This window comes from Phyllobates terribilis, unplaced genomic scaffold (genome assembly GCF_046119375.1).
Source record: "Phyllobates terribilis strain yellow unplaced genomic scaffold, ASM4611937v1 Scaffold_11__3_contigs__length_659146591, whole genome shotgun sequence".
NCBI classification, from domain to species: Eukaryota; Metazoa; Chordata; class Amphibia; order Anura; family Dendrobatidae; genus Phyllobates; species Phyllobates terribilis.
In genome coordinates this window covers 164,265,445-164,281,848 of record NW_027362771.1, presented here as the reverse complement: position 1 = coordinate 164,281,848, position 16,404 = coordinate 164,265,445, and the positions used below count along the sequence as shown (strand labels likewise).

At 48.2% G+C, this 16,404-nt stretch overlaps 1 protein-coding gene across 2 annotated transcripts in view; it reads right to left on the bottom strand.

Annotated features, from left to right (window-relative positions):
- The window catches only part of MYRFL (myelin regulatory factor like), a 257,278-nt gene that overhangs the window by 14,930 nt on the left and 225,944 nt on the right, over positions 1 to 16,404 (bottom strand). The gene's annotated exons all lie outside the window — the stretch shown is intronic.

The following is a 16,404-nucleotide window of genomic DNA, read 5'->3' as shown; positions in this document are numbered from 1 at the left end:
TTATGTGATGGAAGTATATACTAAGACAGGGGCAGTCACAGACAGAAAACGACCCCAAAGCAAATCTAATAATGTGCCCGTGACTAGTGATGAGCGAGCATGCTCGCCACTGCTCGGTGCTCGCCCGAGCATCTCACTGCTCGAGATGCTCGGCGCTCACCGAGTATTTCCGGGGTTGCTCGGCGGGAGCTCGGGTCCCCTCCTTGCATGTTTGGCGCTCTTTAGAGCGCCAATCAACATGCATGGATTGCCTGCCACTCATTGTAATGCCGCAGCCAGCACATGTCCAGGCCCCTTTGAAGTTTGCCAATGACCATCTGGATGATCCAGAGGAGGCATGGGAGAAGGTCATGTGGTCAGATGAGACCAAAATAGAACTTTTGGGCATCAACTCCACTCGGCATGTTTGACAGAAGACGAAGGATGAGTACAACCCCAAGAAAACCGTCCCAACTGTGAAGCATAGTGGGGTAAACATCTTACTTTGAGGGTGCTTTTTTGCAAAGTGGACAGGACGACTGCACCGTATTGAAGGGAGGATGGATGGGGTCTAGTGATGAGTGACCACTAAAATGCTCGGGTACTCGTTGTTCGAGTCGAGCAAATTGGAATGCTCGAGTGCTCGGTCCGAATAACGAGCCCAATGTAAGTCTATGGGAAACTCGAGCATTTTTCCGGCGGCTCTCCACGGCGGTCTGCAGAGGGCCTAAAAATTGCCCAAATCAATGGGAACAGTGCTCAAATGACATGGGAACAGCATGGGGAAGACCCTTGGAAGCATTTCTGACTCCCAGGTCACTGCTGTCAACAACTTTGTCAGAAGTATTACGCCACTTTTACGGACTCACAATAAAACATACAAAAACGAAAGCAAAGTGGATTTTCCTAGGCAATATGTTAAGGAACAACCTTTCCAGGGTAATGACTTGTATATAAGGCAAAATAAATAACCATAAACATAAATGCTCCTCCACACCTTGGGCTATGTTTACGCATAGCGTTTTTGATGCATTTTTGCACTTTTGCATTGCTTTCAACCAAGACAAATGCATTCACCAGGAAATGTCATTTTAACATTTTACTACCTTATCTGGCCATGTGGTGTGTGACACATCATCAGACACATCCTGTTTCATTTATGATGGAGGGACTCTGAAAGTAACAAAGCCTATTTTTATAGGGCCATCAGGGGGCCCTTACTATGCTTAAAGGGCCAGCAGTCGGCCCTCGCTATTGTTAGAAAGCCATCAGCCGGTTATGCTTCGTTGTTCCCATTATTAACGAGAGGGTCTCCTATACTGTTATTGCGTATGCAGTGACTGCAACAGCTGCCAAAAATTTGGAGAAACTCCAATGCCCCTTGCAAGAGATGTAGAGGTCGGAGGGCCTCCTGAAAACAATGTTCCCATTATTAGGAAGTGGGTCTCCCATACTGTTTGCCTATGCAATGAAGCAACAGCTGCCAAAAATTTGGAGGAACTCTAAAACCCCTTGCAAGAGACGTAGATATGTTGATATAGTACACATGGTGGTGATATGGTGGTGGAGGATGAGGATGCGGAGAAGGAGGAGGACAAGAGCAAATAGACAAAATCAGGAAGCGCATACCCATGTCTGGGTGTGAAGACAGAGGTGCATGGGAATAGAGTTAGACCTCCCAAAAAAAGAAGACACTGTATTTGAGTTTATGTTACACTGCTATCATTCGGTGGTGTTGAGAAGTCAGGCCCAATCCAGCCCTTGTTCATTTTTATTTATTTAATTAGTCAGCCTGTCAGCATTTTCAGTTGACCGGCGGATGCGCCTATCGGTTATAATTCCACCAGCGGCACTAAAAACCCGCTCTGACAAAATGCTAGTGGCAGGGCAGGCCAGGACCTCCAAGGCGTAGAGAGACAGTTCATGCCACATGTCCAGCTTGGATACCCAATAATTATAAGGCACAGAGAAATCACGGAGGACGTTGGTACGGTCGTCAAGGTACTTCCTCGCCATCTTCTGAAACTCTTCCTTCCTTGGGAGAATACCCCGCGCCTCAGGGCCTGTGCGATGGGAGGGTCTGAGAGAACTGTCCCAGAACTTTGACAGTGTTCCCCTGTCTCTGCTGGATTGCATTTGTGTCTCTCTCGCCTGTACTCCTTGGTTGCCCAACGAACTGTGACCTCTGCCGCCAGCGTTTTCAGATGGGAATTTTTTTAATAGTTCCGCAACAAGGGTCTTATGGTACTGCCACAATTTAGTAGACCTGTCTGCCTCGGGAATAAGAGATAGAAAGTTCTCCTTGCAGCGTGGGTCTAGAACTGTCACCAACCAGTAATGACTGTCACCCAAAATTTGGACAACTCGAGTGTCATGGGAAAGGCAGCATAACAAAAAGTCAGCCATGTGTGCCAGACTGCTAACAGGCAAGACTTCCATGTCCTCACCAAGAGGATGACTGACCATGCTCTCCTCCTCATCCTCCTCCTCTTCCTTGTCCTCAAGCCATCCACGCTGAACAGACAGTATGACAGTTGTGCAGGTAGTACCTTCTATAGTACATGAAACTAGCTCCTGTTCTTCCTTCTCCTCCTCCTCTTCCTCATTGTCTCCCAATCCATGTTGGGATGAGATGAGGCTGGGCTGTGTATAATCACCCTCTGTGGTTCCTTGCTCCATCTCATCGTGCTCCACTTGCAATGCATCCTCTTTAATTGTGAGCAGAGAGCGTTTCAGAAGACAGAGAAGCGGGATGGTGACGCTAATTATGGCATCATCTCCGCTCACCATCTTGGTGGAGTCCTCAAAGTTTTGGAGGATGGTACATATGTCTGACATCCATGTCCACTCCTGAGGTCTTATGTGTGGAGTCTGAACTGAATACCAACGGCCTTGTTGATGCTGGTACTCAACAACTACCCTCTTCTGCTCACAAATCCTTCCCAACATCTGCAATGTAGAGTTCCAATGCGTGGGAATATCACACACCAGTCGGTGAGCCGAAAGCTGCAAACGCTGCTGAAGCACGGCAAGTGTGGCGGAAGCTGTAGCTGACTTTCTAAAATGGGCGCACAGGCGTTGTACTTTGACAAGCAGATGCGGCAGATCTGGGTAGGTTTTGAGAAACTGCTGAACCACGAGGTTAAGCACATGGGTGTGTGAGCTCGCCTCACCTCAGAGCCGCCCCTAGGTTCCGGCCATTGTCACACACGACCATGCCTGGCTGTAGGTTCAGCGGTGTCAGCCACAGATCTGCCTGCTCTTTCAGAGCTGTCCACAACTCTTCAGCATTGTGCGGTTTGTCACCTAAGCATATTAGCTTCAGCACAGCCTGTTGCCGCTTGACCGAGGCAGTGCTGCAGTGCTTCCAGCTTGTGACTGATGTGGTCATTTTGGAGATAGAGGCTGAAGAGGAGGAGGAGGATGAGGTGCAGGAGCTGTAGAATGTGGGGGCAACCCTGATTGACCTAGGGGCCGCAATCCTCGGCGTCGGGAGGATGTGTTCCGTCTCAAGGTCCGACTGGGTCCCGGCTTCCACTATGTTAACCCACTGTGCCGTCAGCGAGATGTACCGCCCCTGCCCACAAGCACTTGTCCACGTGTCCATGGTTAGGTGGACTTTCCCAGTAACTGCATTCTTGAGGGCACGGCTAATGTTGTGAGACACGTGCTTGTGTAATGTGAGAACAGCACACCGGGAGAAATAGTGGCGGCTGGGGACCGAGTACCAAGGGACGGCCACCGCCATCAGGTTGCAGAAAGCTTCCATCTCCACGAGCCTAAAAGGCAACATTTCGAGCGCAAGCATTCGCGAAATGTGTGAATTTAGTAGTGTGGCCTGTGGGGCGTTGGCTGCATATTTGCGCTTGCATTACAAGGACTGGGGTAGGGACAACTGAACACTGCGCTGGAACAAGGACGTGGACGTGCTTGCTGATGGTGCTAGTTGAGCATGTGCAATGACAGGTGCACGGCAGGAGGCATCTTCGCATGTGCCATGGACAGGGGATTGGCGTGCATGCACAACAGCGGAAGAAGCAGTGGTGTCACCCGCCGACACTGTTCCTGGACCCTGGGGTTCGGCCCACTTAGTCTGGTGCTTTGCTGCCATGTGCCTGATCATGCTGGTGGTGTTCAGTTAGTTTTGCTACCCCTGCTGATGCTGGTCTGGCAAGTGGTGCAAATGGCCTTTTTGGGGTTATTGGCAGAGTATTTAAAAAACAACCAGACTCGGGAAGACCTAACAGTTGTACTGGCAACTTCCGTCGTGTTGGTGTTACGGGAAACGGTTGCCCGCCTTCTGTCTGTGGCCACCACACTGCCTGTTCTTGCCTGTTGTGGTGCTATGCCTCCCTCCCCCTGTGTGCTGCTGTCCTCGCTCTTCATGTCACCTTGCCAGGTTGGGTCAGTGATTTATCATCCATCACCTCATCTTCCACTTCCGCACCCAGGTCCTCCTCCTGACTTTCTGGCAATTGTGTCTCATCCTCATCCACCTCTTTTGACAGTTTTCCACCGTCGTCTTTGTGTGATCGTGGCTGCTCAAATATTTGGGCATCGCTACATGCGATCTCCTCTTGCCCCGCTTCAAGTGGACCGGGTGAGAGACCCGAATCTATAAATGGAAAAGTGAACAGCTCTTCGGAGTGTCCAAGTGTGGGATCAGTTGTCTCTGGGCACTCGGCATGGTGGGAGGAAGGAGGATCAGCATGAGGAATATGCGGTCCAGACTCACGGCTACTGAGACTTGACCGTGTGGAAGACAGGGTGGTGGTGGTGGCAAAGTGACTGGAAGCATTATCCGATATCCAACCAGCAACCTTTTGACACTGCTCTGGGTTCAATAGTGGTGTGCTGCGGTCCCCTAGTAATTGGGACAAGAAGGTCGAGCGACAAGATGTGGGTGCTTGTTGTGGCACAACTTCAGCATGCCCACGGCCTCGGCCACGTCCTCTGCATACACCATCACCATCACGTCCACTTCCCCGTTCCTTGCCAAGCGCCTTGCCCATTTTAAATGGAGGACAATATTTTCCACGTTCACTACAAATGGCTGGATTTGGAGCGCACTTATATGTGATATGTGTGATGGAAAACCACAGTTTTAAATAGCTGGCCTGTAGGTTACAATTTTTCACAGCGACCTCGTGTCAATAGCTTCACTGACACACTGCAAGAAAATTTAAATGGAGGCCAGAAATGGCTGAATTTGGAGTGCACTTAGAGTACAGACCAAAAGTTTGGACACATCTTCTCATTTATGCACTTTATATGTATATATACAGTACAGACCAAAAGTTTGGACACACCTCATTTAAAGATTTTTCTGTATTTTCATCACTATGAAAATTGTACATTCACACTGAAGGCATCAAAACTATGAATTAACACATGTGGAATTATATGCTTAACAAAAAAGTGTGAAACAACTGAAATCTGTTTTATATTCTAGGTTCTTCAAAGTAGCCACCTTTTGCTTTGATGATTGCTTTGCACACTCTTGGCATTCTCTTGATGAGCTTCAAGAGGTAGTCACCGGAAATGGTTTTCACTTCACAGGTGTGCCCTGTCAGGTTTAATAAGTGGGATTTATTGCCTTATAAATGGGGTTGGGACCATCAGTTGTGTTGTGCAGAAGTCTGGTGGATACACATCTGATAGTCCTACTGAATAGACTGTTAGAATTTGTATTATGGCAAGAAAAAAGCAGCTACGTAAAGAAAAATTAATGGCCATCATTACTTTAAGAAATGAAGGTCAGTCAGTCCGAAAAATTGGGAAAACTTTGAAAGTGTCCCCAAGTGCAGTTGCAAAAACTATCAAGTGCTACAAAGAATCTGGCTCACATGAGGACCGCCCCAGGAAAGGAAGACCAAGAGTCACCTCTGCTTATGAGAATAAGTTTATCCGAGTCACCAGCCTCAGAAATCGCAGGTTAACAGCAGCTCAGATTAGAGACCAGGTCAATGCCACACAGAGTTCTAGTAGCAGACGCATCTCTTCAACAACTGTTAAGAGGAGACTTTGTGCAGTAGGCCTTCATGGTAAAATAGCTGCTAGGAAACCACTGCTAAGGACAGGCAACAAGCAGAAGAGACTTGTTTGGGCTAAAGAACACAAGGAATGGACATTAGACCAGTGGAAATCTGTGCTTTGGTCTGATGAGTCAAAATTTGAGATCTTTGGTTCCAACCACCGTGTCTTTGTGCGATGCAGAAAAGGTGAACGGATGGACTCTACATGCCTGGTTCACACCGTGAAGCATGGAGGAGGAGGTGTGATGGTGTGCGGGTGCTTTGCTGGTGACACTGTTGGGGATTTATTCAAAATTGAAGGAATACTGAACCAGCATGGCTACCACAGCATCTTGCAGCGGCATGCTATTCCATCCGGTTTGCGTTTAGTTGGACCATCATTTATTTTTCAACATGACAATGACCCCAAACACACCTCCAGGCTGTGTAAGGGCTATTTGACCAAGAAGGAGTGTGATGGGGTGCTACGCCAGATGACCTGGCCTCCACAGTCACCAGACCTGAACCCAATCGAGATGGTTTGGGGTGAGCTGGACCGCAGAGTGAATGCAAAAGGGCCAACAAGTGCTAAGCATCTCTGGGAACTCCTTCAAGATTGTTGGAAGACCATTTCTGGGGACTACCTCTTGAAGCTCATCAAGAGAATGCCAAGAGTGTGCAAAGCAGTCATCAAAGCAAAAGGTGGCTACTTTGAAGAACCTAGAATATAAGACATAATTTCAGTTGTTTCACACTCCTTTGCTAAGTATATAACTCCACATGTGTTAATTCATAGTTTTGATGCCTTCAGTGCGAATGTACAGTTTTCAAACTCATGAAAATACAGAAAAATCTTTAAATGAGAAGGTGTGTCCAAACTTTTGGTCTGTACTGTATATATGTATGTATGTGTATATATATATATATATATATATATATATATATATATATATATATATATATATATACACACACAGTACAGACCAAAAGTTTGGACACTCTTGGCATTCTCTTGATGAGCTTCAAGAGGTAGTCACCGGAAATGGTCTTCCAACAATCTTGAAGGAGTTCCCAGAGATGCTTAGCACTTGTTGGCCCTTTTGCCTTTACTCTGTGGTCCAGCTCACCCCAAGCCATCTCGATTGGGTTCAGGTCTGGTGACTGTGAATGCCAGGTCATCTGGCGTAGCACCCCATCACTCTCCCTCTTGGTCAAGAGCCCTTACACAGCCTGGAGGTGTGTTTTGGGTCATTGTCCTGTTGAAAAATAAATGATGGTCCAACTAAACGCAAACCGGGTGAAATAGCATGCCGCTGCAAGATGCTGTGGTAGCCATGCTGGTTCAGTAGGCCTTCAATTTTGAATAAATCCCCAACAGTGTCACCAGCAAAGCACCCCCACACCATCACACCTCCTCCTCCATGCTTCACGGTGGGAACCAGGCATGTAGAGTCCATCCGTTCACCTTTTCTGCGTCGCACAAAGACACGGTAGTTGGAACTCATCACACCAAAGCACAGATTTCAACTAGTCTAATGTCCATTCCTTGTGTTCTTTAGCCCAAACAAGTCTCTTCTGCTTGTTGGCTGTCCTTAGCAGTGGTTTCCTAGCAGCTATTTTACCATGAAGGCCTGCTGCACAAAGTCTCCTCTTAACAGTTGTTGTAGAGATGTGTCTGCTGCTAGAACTCTGTGTGGCATTGACCTGATCTCTAATCTGAGCTGCTGTGAACCTGCGATTTCTGAGGCTGTTAACTCTGATAAACTTATCCTCAGAAGCAGAGGTGACTCTTGGTCTTCCTTTCTTGGGGCGGTCCTCATGTGAGCCAGTTTCTTTGTAGCACTTGATGGTTTTTGCAACTGCACTTGGGGACACTTTCAAAGTTTTCCCAATTTTTCGGACTGACTGACCTTCATTTCTTAAAGTAATGATGGCCACTCGTTTTTCTTTACTTAGCTGCTTTTTTCTTGCCATAATACAAATTCTAACAGTCTATTCAGTAGGACTATCAGCTGTGTATCCACCTGACTTCTGCACAACACAACTGATGGTCCCAACCCCATTTATAAGGCAAGAAATCCCACTTACTAAACCTGACAAGACACACCTGTGAAGTGAAAACCATTTCCGGTGACTACCTCTTGAAGCTCCTCAAGAGTGTGCAAATCAGTCATCAAAGCAAAAGGTGGCTACTTTGAAGAACCTAGAATATAAGACACATTTTCAGTTGTTTCACACTTTTTTGTTAAGTATTTAATTCCACATGTGTTAATTCATAGTTTTGATGCCTTCAGTGTGAATGTACAATTTTCATAGTGATGAAAAATCTTTAAATGAGAAGGTGTGTCCAAACTTTTGGCCTGTACTGTATATATATATATATATATACACATATATATACACACACACACACACACACACACATATATATATACACTGCTCAATAAAATAAAGGGAACACTCAAATAACACATCCTAGATCTGAATGAATGAAATATTCTCATTGAATACTTTGTTCTGTACAAAGTTGAATGTGCTGACAACAAAATCACACAAAAATCATCAATGGAAATCAAATTTATTAACCAAAGGAGGCTTGGATTTGCAGTCGCCCCCAAAATTAAAGTGGAAAAACATACTACAGGCTGATCCAACTTTGATGTAATATCCTTAAAACAAGTCAAAATGAGGTTCAGTATTGTGTGTGGCCTCCACATGCCTGTATGACCTCCCTACAATGCCTGGGCATGCTCCTGATGAGGTTGCAGATGGTCTCCTGTGGGATCTCCTCCCAGACCTCGACTAAAGCATCCGCCAACTCCTGGACAGTTTGTGGTGCAACGTGACATTGGTGGATGGAGCGAGACATGATGTCCCAGATGTGTTCAATCGGATTCAGGTCTGGGGAACGGGCGGGCCAGTCCATAACTTCAATGCCTTCATCTTGCAGGAACTGCTGACACACTCCAGCCACATGAGGTCTGGCATTGTCCTGCATTAGGAGGAACCCAGGGCCAACCCCACCAGCATATGGTCTCACAAGGGGTCTGAGGATCTCATCTCGGTACCTAATGGCAGTCAGGCTACCTCTGGCGAGCTCATGGAGCGCTGTGCGGCGCTCCAAAGAAATGCCACCCCACGCCATTACTGACCTACTGCCAAACCGGTCATGCTGAAGGATGTTGCAGGCAGCAGATCGCTCTCCACGGCGTCTCCAGACTGTCACGTCTGTCACGTGCTCAGTGTGAACCTGCTTTCATCTGTGAAGAGCACAGGGCGCCAGTGGCGACTTTGCCAATCCTGGTGTTCTGTGGCAAATGCCAAGCATACTGCATGGTGTTGGGCTGTGAGCACAATCCCCATCTGTGGACGTCGCGCCCTCATACCACCCTCATGGAGTCAGTTTCTAACCGTTTGTGCAGACACATGCACATTTGTGGCCTGCTGGAGGTCATTTTGCAGGGCTCTGGCAGTGCTCTTCCTGTTCCTCCTTGCACAAAGGTGGAGGTAGCGGTCCTGATGCTGGGTTGTTGCCCTCCTACGGCCCCCTCCACGTCTCCTGGTGTACTGGCCTGTCTCCTGGTAGCGCCTCCAGCCTCTGGACACTACGCTGACAGACACAGCAAACCTTCTTGCCACAGCTCGCATTGATGTGCCATCCTGGATGAGCTGCACTACCTGAGCAACTTCTGTGGGTTGTAGAGTCCGTCTCATGCTACCACGAGTGTGAAAGCACAACCAACATTCAAAAGTGACCAAAACATCAGACAGAAAACATTGGTACTGAGATGTGGTCTGTGGTCCCCACTAGTGTTGAGCCACCCCCGTAGTGTTCGAGTTCGGTTCGGTTCGTCGAACACCCGTGTGTTCGCCGAACTGTTCGTCGAACTGTTCGTCGAACACCTTCGAACACCGTTAAAACCAATGGCAGGCAAACAAAAACACATAGAAACACATAGAAAACACCTTCAAAGGTGTCCAAAAGCTGACAAACTGCTCAGAAGACACAACTAACACATGGAAAAGTGACAAGTACATATAGTCATGCGAAAAGAAAAGAGGTGGAGGAGTAAAAGGAGGGGGAGACACAGATATAGGCATGTCATGCCCTTCTAAAATCCAAAAAGTGAGAAGCCGACACGTTCAGTCCGCTCCTGCCCGTGCCACCTCCGCGTCGCCGGGTTTGTGCCAGAGCCGCGGTGAACCCTGACGGCCAGCCCCCCTCTCCCAATACTGGTGCCTGTCCGCTGGTGGGTCGAGCGAGCCCCCCTGTGGTGGAGGCAGCTCTAAGCTTTTTAATTTAAATTGTCTCTCTAATTTGAATGAATACACTTTAAATCCATTTACAAGGATCTATTGGAGGGCAAGTCTCATGCCAGCAGCCGCGTAATTCCAGCTCCAGTAGCGTCCACTAAAGCTGCTGCAGTTAAAAAGCTTTTATAAGGATCGAGCTCGGCTGTCCACCGCAAGGCATCCTACTGCCAGTCCCAGCCCCTATGCCTTGGGGTGCCTCCTGATGCTCTTCACTGAGTATCCCGTGGTCCCGAAGCATTTCCTTTGAAAAAATTAAGTGTCCAAACTACAGGTGGTGTAGCTTGCTTAACAGCCGGGATAATCCGCTGACTAGCAGACACTGCTACTAGGCACAAAGTATTTCCTGGGCTAGATGCAGTTAAAAATTTGTAATTAGATACTCTCGTTGGATGCTGAGAAAGCATTCCATAGAGTCTCCTGGCACGCCATATATGATTCTCTTAAAAAGCTTGGGGTAGGGGTCTAGGGGACCCTTTTATAGCCAAAATCACGGCCCTGTATCGCAATACGTCACCTAGGCTGAAGATAAATGGAACTGTAGCACCCTGAGGGCTCGGTTGCTACAGAGGTATTGCACCTCACCCAGAGGTGTGATATCTCACTCTCAGGTAAGGATGTAGTGTGGATCAGGACCCGACACCTGCATGCATTACACCACATTGCCGTGGGGCAGGGCGACCAATATGCCCCTGAGATGGGCACGACAGTCCCTGTCCCTGGCTGGAGTGGGGGGAGGGAACACTGAGGAAGGGGAACCCTGTAGTGCAGGAGCAGGGAGGAAGCAGTTCCTGGGTGCATTGAGAAGGGAGTATAAAAGGTGGGCACCATCTTAGTTCAGTGCAGAGAAGTCTGAGCAGAAGTGGCAGGGAGCAGGGGCTCTGCATGAGCTCTGCTCCGGAGGCGGGCCTAGTAACAGAGGCCCAGGCCTGGAAGAGGGAGAAGGAAGGAAGAGGAGCGGAGAAGGCTCCAGGAACGAGGAACGAAGGGATCCCAGGGGTGCGGACGGGCGAGTCGCCACCGCACGCCCGAATCCACCTGTGTGGAGGGGTCAGGCCAAAGGGGGAGACCGGTCCCCGAAACTAGTGGAGGCAGGAAACGACCCTCAGCTAGAAACAGGAGGCTGTGACATTTTATGTGGCGCAGCCCCTCGCTACACCCGCTAGGAAGGCACCACATAGGGTCAGGGAAACTGGCGCCAAGTTTACCAAGAGGAGGCCCGAGGCAGCCGAACAGAAGGGTTGGTAAGAAAGGCCAGACAAAGGACACACAAAGGGGGTCCTGTGAAGCGCTACAAAGTTATCTGGGAGTTGTCTGAGCCCCTCACCTGGTGAGCACAGTACGACGTGGGCAGCCGTTACCTGCAGACGTGGTCTGGATAATAAGAACTGTGAGTAAAGGCCCTGGACTGCATCACTGACTCCGTGTCGTTACTGCTGCTGCCCTGCACCATCACCCCCATCCTCCGCATACACTGCCCTGAGGCTATACTCCTCCCGTGGGGAGTTATGCTACGCTCTGCTGCACCCACAACACCAGCCTCAGCGGTCTGCCCTGGAGCGGCGATTCACTCTGACCGCAATCCACGGGTGGCGTAGTCGGACATTTAAACATCAAAACCACATAAATAGTTCCGCCACTGGTTTGACCGCCCTGAGCCACGGAACCGGGTCGCCGCCACAAAGACTACAACCACCAGCATCCACCAAAAAGGGTCCGGCTCCGGGTGTCCCAAGGCCCTGGGGGCGCGTCAGAACATTTTCATCACCTTTCACAATCACCAATGGGACAAGGCAGGGATGTTCTCTGTCCCCTCTCTTATACATCCTAGTGACGGAGCACCTGCTCTCATCAATTCGCCATAACCCCAATATTAGGTGGATTGAGGTGGGAGGCACCGAGTACAAGTGCTCTCTATTTGCTGATGATGTCCTAGTATATATCACTCAATCACATATATCCATCCAAGCTGTTATGGCTGAAATAGATCACTTTGTTACATGGTCAAATTTTAAAATCAATGCAGCGAAGTCTGAGGCCCTCGATGTCTCCCTCCCCAAATCCATATAGGATTCCATCCAGTCCAACTTTCCCTTTGCCTGGCCCTCACATGGTATCAAATACTTAGGAATTCCTATTCATAGAGACCTCTCCCGTCTATGTTATCTTAATTTTGGGCCCTTTATTGAACAACTCCATGCAGACCACGGTTGGCAAGTTAGAACTGTAAGATTCACTACGTGAACCACTGGTGTTTTGTGGAAAAGCACATGTACACTGTGTTCCAAATTATTATGCAAAAAGTGTTTAGGAGTGATAAGGGAAGAATTTGTTTGTTTGTCAGTTAAACTCATTGATGGTGATGTGTGTCAGGGCTCTTTATATCACTGTAAGCAATTGCAGACACCTGTGCTAATTAGTTTGGCAGGTGTGTCCAATGAAAGGCAAGACTACTTAAGAAGGCTGTCTCACATTATTAAGCAGCCTACATTTTCTGCCAAAATGGGAAAGAAAAAGGATGTGTCGGCTGCTGAGAAGCAACAAATTGTGGAGTGTTTAGGTCAAGGCATGACTACAATCAACATTGTGCGATGATCAGGATGAAGTGTCTTGGCAATCAAGAAGTATGTAGCTGATTCACAGTACACACGTGTGCATGCTTGTAAGGGCAAATTGAGGACTTTCCTACAGGCAATTACGTCAGGTTGAAAGAGCAGCGGCAAAAAAGCCTTGTCATAGCAGCAGACAAGTTTTTGAAGCTGCTGGTGCCTCCAACGTCCCCCGAACAACAAGATGCAGGGTCCTTCAGAGGTTTGCAGCTGTGCATACGCCATCCTGTCGACCTCCTCTATCCACTTCACACAAGCAGAAACGGCTCCAGTGGGCCAAACATTACATGAAGACTGATTTCAAAACTGTTTTGTTCACGGATGAGTGCCGTGCAGCGCTCGATGGTCCAGATGGATGGAGTGGAGGATGGCTGGTTGATGGACACCCCACGCAAACACGGCTACAGCGCCAACAAGGAGGAGGTGGAGTAATGTTTTGGGCTGGAATCATGGGGAGAGAGATTGTCGGCCCCTTTAGGATCCCTGAAGGCGCTAAAGATGAACTCCATAATGTATGTGGATTTTCTCAAACAGCACTTCCTGCCATGGTTCAAGAAGAAGAACCGTGTATTTCACAGCAAGATCATTTTTTTGCATGATAATGCACCATCTCATGCTGCACATAAAACATCTGCATCTCTGGCTGATATGGGCATAAAAGGGGACAAACTTATGGTGTGACCCCCATGCTCCCCTGACCTCTACCCCATTCAGAACCTTTGGAGCATCATTAAAAGGAGTGTCTATGATGGCGGGAGGCAGTTCACATCTAAGCAACAGCTCTGGGAGGGTATTCTGTCCTCATGCAAAACAATTGAAGCAGAAACCATCCAAAACCTGACAAATTCAATGGACGAGAGAGTTCAGAAGCTCCTTTCGAACAAGGGGTCCTATGTGAAAATGTAGCATCACCTAGAATAAAGTTTTGAGTTGAAAACTGTTTGATTTCAGTTTCTAACAACCTGCTAATGCTTATAATTTCAAAAATGACCATTTTTTTGGTCTTTATTAAAATGAAAAGGTTGATCGAAAAGTTTGGGGGATCTAAGAGTGTGGCAACCCAGTAGTCATGATTACTTCGAATTCTGACAATATGAGGGTCATGCTGCAGGTAGTGCAGCAAGAAGGCACTTATGTGTCTTGCGCATCTCGAAGCCCCAAAATTATTTTCCGGGCTAGATGCAGCTAAAAATTATTATTAATTTTAAATCTGGTGAAGCTTTAGTATAGATGGCCTAATAGGATCAGTGCTGCACACTGCTACAAAGCCCAAATTATTTTCCAGTCAAGATACAGATAAACATGATTAGTAATTTTAAATCTGGTGGAGCTTATTATAGATGGCCTAATAGAATCAGTGCTGCACACTGCTACAAAGCCCAAATTATTTTCCAGCCAAGATACAGATAAACATGATTAGTAATTTGAAAGCTTAAAACGGTTGGTAGGGTGATTTTAACCAATCATCAAGCTTTTACTCTCCCCAGGATGACACAGGGGTAGAAAAGTCGTTTCGGATCCATGATTTGTTCATCTTTATGAACGTGAGTCTGTCTACATTATCAGTGGAGAGCCGCGTGCGCTTATCTGTCAGCACACCACCAGCAGTGCTGAACACACGTTCAGACAAAACGCTGGCTGCGGGGCATGACAAGTTCTCCAAGGCGTAAGTGGCTAGCACCGGCCATTTATCCAGATTGGAAGCCCAAAAAGAGCAAGGGTCCAGTGACACAGTCATGGCTTCAATGTTTACTTGGAGATACTCCTGTACCATCGTCTCTAGGCGTTGACTATGTGTCAGACTTCTTGTCTCCTGTGGCCTTGCAAAGGATGGGCTAAAAAAGTGGTGAAATGATTCCGCAAAATTGATGTTACCAGCAGATACTGTGGTTCTGTTACGGTTTGAGTGCTGAACACTTGACGGTCCCACGGTTGGCAAGTTGGAACTGTGAGATTCACTACGTGCACCACTGGTATTTTGTGGAAAAGCACATGTAAGATTCTGCAACAGTCTCTGCTGATACTCCTGCATGCGTGCATCCCTTTCTATGGCAGGAATAATTTCTGCAAATTTACTTTTGTACCGGGGATCTAACAGTGTGGCAACCCAGTAGTCAGGATTATTTCTAATTCTCACAATTCGAGGGTCATGTTGCAGGTAGTGCAGCAAGAAGGCACTCATGTGTGTTGCGCATCCAGGAGCACCAAGTCCCTGTTGTGTTGGTGGCGAGGTAACAATCATGCTTCCTTCCTCTGTCCTCTCCCCCCAACCTCGCACAACAGAAATGTGATCAAGGTCTCTCTCATCTGATGAGTCTTCCATCAGTTCGTCCTCCACTTCTTCCTGGGCTCCTGCACCTTCCTCACTAGTTTGGCTGCTACCATGCGCCCTGGTAAAACCATCTCCCCCACCCTCACATGCCTGCCGCCTTGGTGCTGCCGACCGTCTGGACCTTGCAGATGTTAGCCCTTCCGCATACAACTCCTCCTCCTCTACTTCCTCCACCTCCTCTTGTGCCACCACCTGACTCCGAATTCTGTTTAACATGTGCTCCAGCATGTAAATCACCGGAATAGTCATGCTGATAATGGCATCGTCAGCACTAAACATCTTCGTCGCCATTTCAAAACTGTGTAGAAGGGTGCATAGGTCCCTGATCTGAGACCACTCCTCCAGCGTGATTTGCCCCACCTCTGGATCTCGTTGGCCCAGGCTATACATCAGAACGTATTGCACCAGGGCTTGTCGGTGCTGCCACAGTCGCTGCAACATGTGCAGAGTTGAATTCCACCGGGTAGGCACATCGCATTTTAGCCGGTGAAGTGGCAGGCCCAACGACTTCTGTAGAGATGTAAGTCGCTGAGCTGCGGGATGCGAACGGCGGAAGTGAGCACACAGCGACCGTGCCCTCTGCAGAAGGCCATCTAGTCTGGGATAGTGGGCTAAAAATTGCTGGACAACCAGGTTCAACACGTGAGCCATACAAGGCACGTGTGTGACATTGCCCCGGCGAAGGGCCGCACCCAGGTTTGCAGCATTGTCGCACACGGCCTTCCCTGGTTTCAGGTCCAGTGGAGACAACCATTCATGAAATTGGTTCTCCAGAGCTGACCACAACTCCTCAGCTGTGTGACTCACATTTCCCAGACATTTCAATGTAAAAACCGCCTGATGACGTTGAGCCCTACTGCCAGCATAGTAAGGAGGTGTGCAGGATCCCTTCTGCGCAGTTAGAAAGCTTGTGGCATGACCAGACAGGCTTTGGGTGCAGGTGGAAGACCGAGAGGAGGTTGAGGAGGCAGAAGCAGTGGAGGAACTTTGACATAAAGAGGATTGACGCACAACTCGTGGGGACGGCAAGACTTGGACAGCAGCCCCTTGTCCTGCTGTCACCATAGTTACCCAGTGCCCAGTCAGCGACATGTAACGCCCCTGTCCATGCCTACTCGTCCAAGTGTCTGTGGTGAAATGCACCCTGTCACACACAGAG